This window comes from Homalodisca vitripennis, chromosome 7, assembly GCF_021130785.1.
Source record: "Homalodisca vitripennis isolate AUS2020 chromosome 7, UT_GWSS_2.1, whole genome shotgun sequence".
NCBI lineage: Eukaryota > Metazoa > Arthropoda > Insecta > Hemiptera > Cicadellidae > Homalodisca > Homalodisca vitripennis.
In genome coordinates this window covers 12277210-12287500 of record NC_060213.1, presented here as the reverse complement: position 1 = coordinate 12287500, position 10291 = coordinate 12277210, and positions in this window count along the sequence as shown.

The following is a 10291-nucleotide window of genomic DNA, read 5'->3' as shown; positions in this document are numbered from 1 at the left end:
AATTATCGAAATACATAGCGAAAAAATATAATTCGAAGAATATGAAACCTATGAAACTAACTGAAGAAGAAGAAATTTTGTATCAAAATTCAAACGTTTGTAATATCTGTGAAACAGAAGGTTTTGATGGTGAAAAAAGATTAAAAGTAAGAGATCATTGTCATTTAACAGGTAAATTTCGAGGCGCAGCTCATTCATGTTGTAATCTGAATTTGAAATTTCCCCAGAACATCCCAGTTTTCTGTCACAATATGTCAAATTACTATACTCATTTGTACATAAAGGAATTGGCTAGACAATATGGAAACGTTGATTTGATTGCAAACACAGATGAAAAATATATAAATTATTCGGTAAATTCAAGATATGGCTATGAGTTTGAAGATGATAAACCTATAAAATTTAGTAGTAAAGTTTTCTTTCGAAGATACATTTATGTTCATGGCGTCATCTATTGAAAAGTTAGCTAAAAACCTCAAGAAAGAAGACTTAAAACATACAAATCATTTTATACAAGATGGGCGAATATTGAACGCAATTCTAGAAAGACAACCAAATGAAGAAGAAGAAATCTTTAAAATTCTATCTGGAAAAGGCATATTCCCTTACGAATTTATCGATAGTATTGAAAAACTTGATTACACAGAAGAGCTGAAAATTGAAGATTTCCATTCACTTTTGACAGATGAGAGCATATCTGAGAAAGATTTTCAACATTATTTGAGCGTTTGGAACAAATTAAAAGATAAAAATCTTGGAAATTACTCTGATTTGTACAATATCCAAGATAAAATATTGCTCGCTGATATATTTGAACATTTCAGAAACATTTGTCAAAATTGTTACAAACTTGATCCGGAACATTATCTAACAGCTCCAAGTCTCGCATGGGATCCTATGTTAAAATTAACGAAAATAGAATTACAATTGATTAGTGATTATAATATGTATTTAATGATTGAAAAAGGTATTCGTGGAGGCATTTCTCATTGTATTAAGCCATATGTTAAAGCAAATAACAAATATTTGAAAGATTTCGATAAGACAAAACCTGAAAATTATCTGTTGTACGTCGATGCAAATAATCTTTATGGTTATGGTCTTATGCAAAAACTGCCGTTTAGTGATATCAAGTGGATGAATAGAGTTGTAGCATTCGACTCGCCTTCGGCTCGCTGGGGGCTACGCCACCAGGCCCCTAATTATGGAGTTAGCTAAATGCGGGGATAAGCGGAACTCGGAGACAGGTTAAGTCCGAGCATTAGATTAGGGATCTAGAAATTTAAAGTAGACCTATTTTATTGATTCATTCTGGATTCAACCAAACTTTGGACTTTGAGGGCGTTTTGTAGCTTAAACATTACAGATACGAGAAAAAATGACTGGACCTTTCTTGTAGGAAATTTAATTTTATCTTTCGATTCTGACCTTTTATTTTAGCTTAGGAGTTTCGGTTTAGCCAATATACAGCATGGAAGAAAAGTTTGCACTGGTCAGCTATTGTGAATTGTTTAGTGAAATGATAATAAAAACAGATTCTAAGTTACAATTTTTAAATGTATAAAGGAAGTATAATTTGCTCAGGAGTTCAACTATTCATCCCACGAAACACCCTTTAGGGGAGTTAATGTTACCGGGGATTAATACATCAGGGGCTATAATTTACTCAAGAGATTATTTCGTTATAACAGGAAATTTCGGGTTTGGGGGTAAATGTTACCGAGGGTTTTAAGGCATAAAGATATAGAGAATAGTCATTGGACCTTTTTTGTAGTTCATTTAACTCCTGACAAACGATTTTTCCTCAGATTCGAGTTAGCTCTAACGGTTTGGCTGCTATCGGGCTTCAAAGGAAAGCCTGCAAGGGTGAAAAATGTAAAATTTTAGTTTTAGAGCCCGGCATCTAAATTTGACTTGAAAATTGCACAAATTTTGCACTCAATCACGTTTTATGACCAAACCGATGGAGACAGACAAAAACGATACTTGACCTTTTTTCTAGATCTTATCATTGTATATTTAGAATTTTTTTTATATTTACGCTAGATTCAGTAGTTCGACCGCTATCGATTCCAGAAAACAAAATGTCACGTCAAGATTACAAAATATTACCATTTATCATCCAAACGAAAGGAGATAGAGCAAAAAGTCACTGAACATTTTTTGTTGAAAGCATAATTTTGTATATAAATCAAATTTTTATATTGGGCTACAGTTAAAGTTTTTGCTGCAATGGAGCCCAAAAAACAAAATTCACTTAAACTTAAAAAATTATACTTTTAAACGGATTTTTCGGTCAAACCATTGAGGATAGAGCAAAATGTCACTAGATATGTTGTGTAGATCAACTAATTTCCTATATTTTAATAAAATTTTTTTGAGCTACAACAAACGGTTTACCCGCCATAAGGCCCGGAATTTAAATTTTAGTTAAAAATTTACACGTAATCGCGTTTTGCAGCCAAACCAATAAATATACAGAGAAAAGTCATTAGACCTTTTTAGTAGTTCCCTTCATTCCTGACTAACGATTTTCCCTCAGATTTGAGCTGGCTCTAACGGTTCGCCCGCTACCGGGCTTCAAAGAAAAGCCTGTAAGGGTGAAAAGTGTAAGATTAAATCAAAGAAATAGCTTGGGAGAAAAGTCTGCCCTGGGCAGCTAGTGTGAATTGTTGAGTGTAAATATAATAAAAAAACATCCACTAATTTAGTATTTTTAACTTGTTTAGGGGGTTTAATTTTCTCAGGAATTTATCTAGTCATGCCAGGAAATTCCCTGGGGGAGAAGGTTAATGTTACCGGGGGTTAAGACATCAGGGGTTTTAATTTACTCAAGAGATTATCTGGTTCATACCAGAAGATGCCGGGTGGGGGGTTCATGTTACCGGGAGTTAATGACACATGTGGGCATCTTGTAGAGGGTGTTGTGTCTGTGAACATAATTAAAATTCCCTCTGTCCCTATCTACTTTTGTAGCTTCGCTTACGCTCAGACAATTCGCGATGTGGGCTAGTAAACGTATACTAGTCATTCGTTCACATAGTAATAAAAACTCAATCTGGAACCGGGATGAGTTGCACACATTTGTGTTCTTTATCAGATTACTAAGTTGATCAGGGGCTTTCATTTACTCATGAACAATTCCGAGGAGGGGAGTTAGTGTTATCGGGGGTTATTAGAATACGTTTTTTTCTGGAGGAAATTTATGGACCAGATGATCCCAAACTGGAGCAATTTCTACAAATTGTGGTCACATAGATCTTAAAACCACCTAAAATAGCCAATTCACGACAAACATTTTTTTACTATTGAGAGCGTTTATCGGGCTTATGCAAGTATATAAGAAAAAGGTGCTTAACCATTTTTGTAGATCTAATCATTGTCTAGTTATAAAAAATATAAGTTTTAAGTTACAACCAATGGTTCAATCGCTACCGCATCCAGAAACAGAAATCTCATGTAAAAATTTACTAAATATTTGAATATAAACGACTTTTGCAGCCAAACCATTGACGATATGGCAAAAAGTAACAGAACTCTTTTTGTACATCACGTGATTTGCTAATTCCAGTACTACATCCGTTTTGGGCTACGATTAACGGTTTGGCCGCTATGGAGCCCGGAGTCTAAAATTTCACTTGAAAATTACGCCCCCAGGCCCCCAAAGTTAGTACTTAAAAATTCGGGGATTATATAGAATTGGTGATTGGTTAAATTCGCATATGAGGTTTCATGTTCCCTGCTGCATCCAATTCGGAGAATCGTACAGGTGATAATGCTTCGCTAACGCTCAGCCAAATTACGTATGGTATATAAAAATAAACAATGGATTTCGGCGAAAAATTTTCTGAATTGTTAGCAAATTTAGGAGACAAGAGAATTGAGGAGATAACTAAAGTCCAAGATTAGGTTCGCCAGAAAGTGGTAAGTTGAGTGTTTAATTTTAACCAGAGTTTTGAGTTTGAGGGCGTTTTGTGGCTTAACCGTAAAAGTTACGACAAACATTGACTGGACCTTTCATTGACTGGAAACACAATTTAATTTTGTATTTCCATTCTGCCGTTGGATTTGATGTAGGACCTTTGGTTTAGCCGGCACAGAGCTTGCAAGAAAAGTCTGCACTGGTCAGCTTTTGTGAGTTGCTTATTGTAAATATTATAAACACCCACCCTAAGTCAGTATTTTCAAGTTGTTTAGGGGTTTAATCTGCTCAGGGGTTAATTTAGTCATGCAAGGAAATTACGGAGGGGGGGTGTTTAATGTTACCGGGGGTTAAGACATCAGGGAGTTAAATTTACTCAGGGTGTTATCTGGTCATACCAGGAAATTCCAGGGGGGTAATGTTACCGGGCGTTAAGACACACGTGGGCCTCTTTTGGAGGGTGTTGTGTTTGTGAGCATAAATAAAATTCACTCTGTCCCTAATTACTATTGACCTTAGCTAACGCTCAGTCAATTCGCAATGTGCTCTAGTAGACGTATACTAGTCAGTCGTTTACTTTGTAATACAAACTAAATCTGGAACTGTTATGAATTGCACAGTTTTTAGTAGAAAAAATAAAAAATCCCTAAAATTGCCAATTCACAAAAAAAGATTTTGCCATTGAGAGCGTATAACAACCTTACGGAAAGATATACACCAAAAAGCTACTGAAACTTTTTTTGTAGATCCTATCAATTTATAAATGTTTTGAGATTTTTTAAGATAGCAAAATCGGGTCAACCGCTATCGACTCCAATAAAAAACTTAAACCATTATTAGGCATACCGATGGAGATAAGGCAAAAAGTCACTAGTCCTTTTTTGTAGATCGCATTATTTTGTTTTAATAGATTATTAAGTTGATCAGAGGGGGGTTTATGTTATGAGGGGGGGGGGTTATAAGTACGCGAAGTACTTTTCTGGGAAATCTGTGTCTGTGCTACAAGATTATGTGTACAGTAATTTTTATCAAAATAAAACGTTGATCTGGGGGTTTATATTACTTGGGAAATTGTCATTCAATACCAGAGTGTTGACAATGAATCACTATTTCATTAAATTAATTAAAAAGTACTCTGTCCCTATCTATTATTGACGCTTCGCTAACGCTCAGCCAATTGACGATGTGGGGTTGTAGTCACTCGGTAACGTAGTGACACTAGTTAAATCCTGAACTACAATGGATTGCACAAATTATAGTTGCATCATATTTACAACTCCTGAAATTGCTAATTACGACTAAGATTTTCCATTAAGAGAGATTTTATGGCTTACGTAAGGATATACGACAAAAAAGTACCTAACCTTTGTTTTAGATCTCTTGATTTTCTAGTTATTGAAAATTTAGGATTTAAGTTATGACCAATGGTTCGGCTGCTACCGCCCCCAGAAACAAAATTCTTACGTAAAAATTATAAAATATTTCCATTTAAACAGGTTTTTCGGCCAAAGCGACAAGTGACTTCGAAAAGGACTTTTATAAGCTCATGAAAAACTCTGTTTTTGGAAAATCTATGGGAAATGTGCGAAATAGATGTGATATCAAACTAGGAAATGAAGAGTTTTCAATGAAACAGGCCAAGAAAACAAACTTCAAATGCTTTAATATCTTTGACGACAACTGCATAGCAAGTCACATGTACAAACAAAAGGTTAAATTTAACAAACCGATCTACATAGGATTTTCAGTTCTTGACCTATCGAAATTGTTAATGTACGAGTTTTATTACGATAAATTAAAGAAGTTTGACCCAGATTTGAATCTGTGTTATATGGATACAGACAGTTATTTGCTAGAATTGAAACGAGATCCTTTTAAAATTATTAAAGAAAATATAGATGACTTTGATACGAGCGATTATCCAAAAGATCACTAAGGTTTCACTACTAAAAATAAGAAGATAATAAGGAAATTCAAAGATGAGTTAAATAGCGAAGTTTTAGAAGAATTTTGTGGTTTCAGATCGAAAATGTACTCATACAAGTATCTAGACAAAAATCCTGTAAAATGTAAAGGAATTAAGAGAAGCGTTGTAAATAAAACAATAAATATCGAAAACTTGAAGAGATGTTTGTTCGAAGGTAAAGAAGAATTTAGAGAGACGGCTTGCATTAAAAGTTATAAACATTAGTTGTACACAGTTATTATAAACAAGTTAGCACTTAGCGCTAAAGATGATAAGAGAATTATCCTAGAAAATAAGATCGATACAGTACCGTATGGCTGTACCATAGTTGTAATTATTTATGCTGAATCGCGGTAGGCTCTTTTTGTTAACTAGACGCGGTGCGTGGACATTGTTTGTTTAGTTAGACCGGTACATCAGCTGATCGAGATGACTACGGCGATACGTTCCGACCCGGCTCGCTGGAGAGAGAGGGGGATCAGTTGAGTCTTGAAGCCACAACGAGAAGGAGCAGACGTCGAGTAGAGCATCGGTTGTTCTTCCTCTAATCCTATAGTTTTGGGATCTAGAGTAATTCTTTTTATCGCGTGTAAATTTAATTCAAGTATTTAATTTTTCTTCAGTGCGTATTAAATCCCTATCTCCATAGTCTTCAAAGTAGTAAGTCCCGTACCAGCGTTTAGTTAATATCTTTTATTTTTTATACTGTTGTATTTAAAATTTCTAAAGTTTCCCATCTTTCAGAGTCTGAGAATTAATTCAAATTTTTGAAATATTGTGAATTAAATTTTGGTCCTAAAGTTAATATCAAGTTTTGTGTTATTTTGATTTTGAATATTTTGAGAAGAGAACTTTTTATTTTGTTTTGTTAATTTAAACCATTTTTGGAGAAGTATACATTTTTAGTTTCATTTTAATTTTAATTCTTTTTTTGATCAGACTCTTAATTAGATTTGTTCGATTGTGTGAAATTTTGAAGAAAATCGAATTTAAAGTTTGTAAACTTTGTCAAATTTTGAGTGAACTTTAATCTCGGAATAAATCAAGTATTTCCGAAAAGTTGTTTTGATTTACGAAGTATTAGCTCCATATAAATTTAATATATGTGCTACAATAACGGTACATAACTTGCGCAACTCTGCTATTTCTTTTTGAGCATAAACTTGTGTAACAGGTTACTTACAGGAAAGAACTTGTAAACTTGTATAAACTTGTCTGATTCATGTAAGTGTGTGTAACTTGTATAAGACTTGTGTAAGACTTGTATAAACTTGAAAAGTGTGTATAAACCTGCATAATTTTGTGTATTGTGTAAGACTTAGGACTTAGAATAGTATTGTGAGTTTAGAATATTGGATTTATATTAAGTAAATTATTTTAAAATAAAATGGAGCTAGCGCATGTTGATCTGTTGTTCAAAAAGGAATTAATATTTGAAATAAAATTTTAGGGGCGGAAATGCTTTCGAAAACGACACCGTCAGAATCTTAGAAAAATGTGGAGGTCCCCTTTGAAATTTAATATTAGGGGCAGTGCTAGTAATCTGAAAGGGGGTAAACAATAAATAAAATAATTATAGATATAGTAGAAAGGGTCAAGAACAATGAGGGCAGGAGAAATGATTATTGTGAGGGTTTCCTGTGTAAATGTAAAAAGGTCCGGATGTTCCCAACCCGCAATAATTCAGCGCGTTGTAAAAGTATTTGTTTGTAAGAGTCCGTATCATGAAGTATTATTACAAGTGAACCTGATAAGTGAAAGCGAAGTGAACCCTGATAAGTGAAAACAAAGTGAGCCTGATAAGTGACAGCATTTATGACTCAATAGTAAAGATAGGACTGGGCAATATGATTAAACATACAGATGTTAAATGCTTATCGGAAATAATAAGGAAATATCGATCCTGGTTAAATGTGTTTTTTTTGTTTTAAAATAAAGATAGTTTGTTTTCTTTTTTTTTGAAGGTGCATATTTCTAAATTAAAATTTAAATATAAAATGTGAAATTTGAGAACTCAATAAACATTAGCCCCCCCCCCACGGGGCAGAGGTCAGTATGTTTTATTTTCAGGACAATTATATTGTCGAAAAGGAACAGAAGATGGGTCTAAAACAATAAAATGGCAATATAATTATTTCTAAATTAAACTCAAGAACTGATTATATATTTATGTATTAATTTGGCCCAAAACACAAATCAAGTTAAATATGAGAGTCAAGTAGTTTATTATAATAGTAAAAATAAATATTGGAATATAAAAGGGTGATGTGACGACGTTTTTATTTCAGCAAATTGTATGGCTAAAAGATGAGAAGTCATGATATAAAATGCCAGTGTAAGTGTGTGATAGGAGTGTTGTTGTAAACCATGTAATTTTCAGGGACAATGAATGGCATTAATGGTGCATGAAGTTAATACACAGATGTATTCTGATGTATTGTGATATTTCTTCCCTGTTCCTTCAAATGTAGAAGGACAGGGTAATTTTGGTAATGTTGTGGTATTGTTGTCCCCTGTTCCTTCCAATAGAGAAGGACAGGGTAATATTTTTTGGTAACAATGAGTGGTATTGATAGTGATATTTCTTCCCTGTTCCTTCAAATGTCGAAGGACAGGGTAATATTGATTTTAATCACTATATGAGGTTTATTGTGTGTAAACAATTAATTATTGTGCTATTGTAATCCCTGTAAATTGATTGTTTTGTAATTAACAACATCTGGTAATGGTTTACATTCGTGACACTGGCGCAGGCGTACAATAAGAACACCGTGAAAGACTGACAGCCATACAATTATACGGAGGGAATATTTTGTAAAAAGGAATGTCCTCCAAGAGCTCAATGTCTCGTGGGCTGAAATTGTTATTAGATTGGAGGAGCAGGTAGCAGTGATATTAGTGAACAGAGCCAGCCAACCACAAAATCTACGAGGCCGCCGCACTGCACCGGCCGCACGGTCATTGGAGAAGCTACCAGCCTCATCTCCTCACCTACCACATCCCTCTGCGATGGCTACCTGGGGACCCATACTGGACGTCGGGCAATCCTACCACATCACCCCTTGGACTACACATCACGGCCTCCACGTAGTGATAAGTACCAAAGAATTGTTATTTAAAAGTGTGCATGTGGAGGGAAATTATTGTACTTAGTCCGGGATGAGTGTTTTAACGGTTTAGGTTCCTACCGTGATTTCAGCTTCGGGTTAGGGAAAATATATGTACCATAGTTGTAATTATTTATGCTGAATCGCGGTAGGAAGTAGGCTCTTTTTGTTAACTAGACGCGGTGCGTGGACATTGTTTGTTTAGTTAGACCGGTACATCAGCTGATCGAGATGACTACGGCGATACGTTCCGACCCGGCTCGCTGGAGAGAGAGGGGGATCAGTTGAGTCTTGAAGCCACAACGAGAAGGAGCAGACGTCGAGTAGAGCATCGGTTGTTCTTCCTCTAATCCTATAGTTTTGGGATCTAGAGTAATTCTTTTATCGCGTGTAAATTTAATTCAAGTATTTAATTTTTCTTCAGTGCGTATTAAATCCCTATCAGCCTCCATAGTCTTCAAAGTAGTAAGTCCCGTACCAGCGTTTAGTTAATATCTTTTATTTTTTATACTGTTGTAATTAAAATTTATAAAGTTTCCCATCTTTCAGAGTCTGAGAATTAATTCAAATTTTTTAAATATTGTGAATTAAATTTTGGTCGTAAAGTTAATATCAAGTTTTGTGTTATTTTGATTTTGAATATTTTGAGAAGAGAATAAAAAAGAAGGATTAGGGTCTATGTGTAAGGATTGTCGTAGTAAATATGAGAGAGAATTATACGAAAAAATAGAAAAATTAACGTTAGAAGGGAAAAAATGTTTCGTTTGTAAAGAAATTAAGAATATTTCAGAATTTCACAACTGGCATTATAGTAAAGATAAAAAACAAGCTTTTTCTAAGGATTGTGCTATAAGAATTTTCCGAGAAAGTCAAAAGAAACCGACTCATTGCGAATGTGGAAGAGTTCTTCAATGGTTACCTAGTTATGCTAAACATTTACAAACCAAATATCATAAGTCAAGAGTTTTTAATAAAATTTAGTAACATTTTCATCGTGTAATAATTTTTTCTATATAATTGGAGTCTCAAAAGAAATGTACAAAGTGTCAAGAATTTTATAAGGAAGAGAATAGAAAAGACGGATTGTACTGTTATTGTAAGTATAATGATGAATTATATGATAAAATGGACAAATTAACATTAGAAGAGAAAAAGTGTTACTTTTGTAAAGAAATTAAATATATTTCTGAATTTAATAACTGGAAGTATAGTAAAGATAGAAAAGATACTTTTTGCAAAGATTGTGCTAAAAATTTTCAGAGAAAGTTATAAAAACGAAACGCTTTGTGAATATGA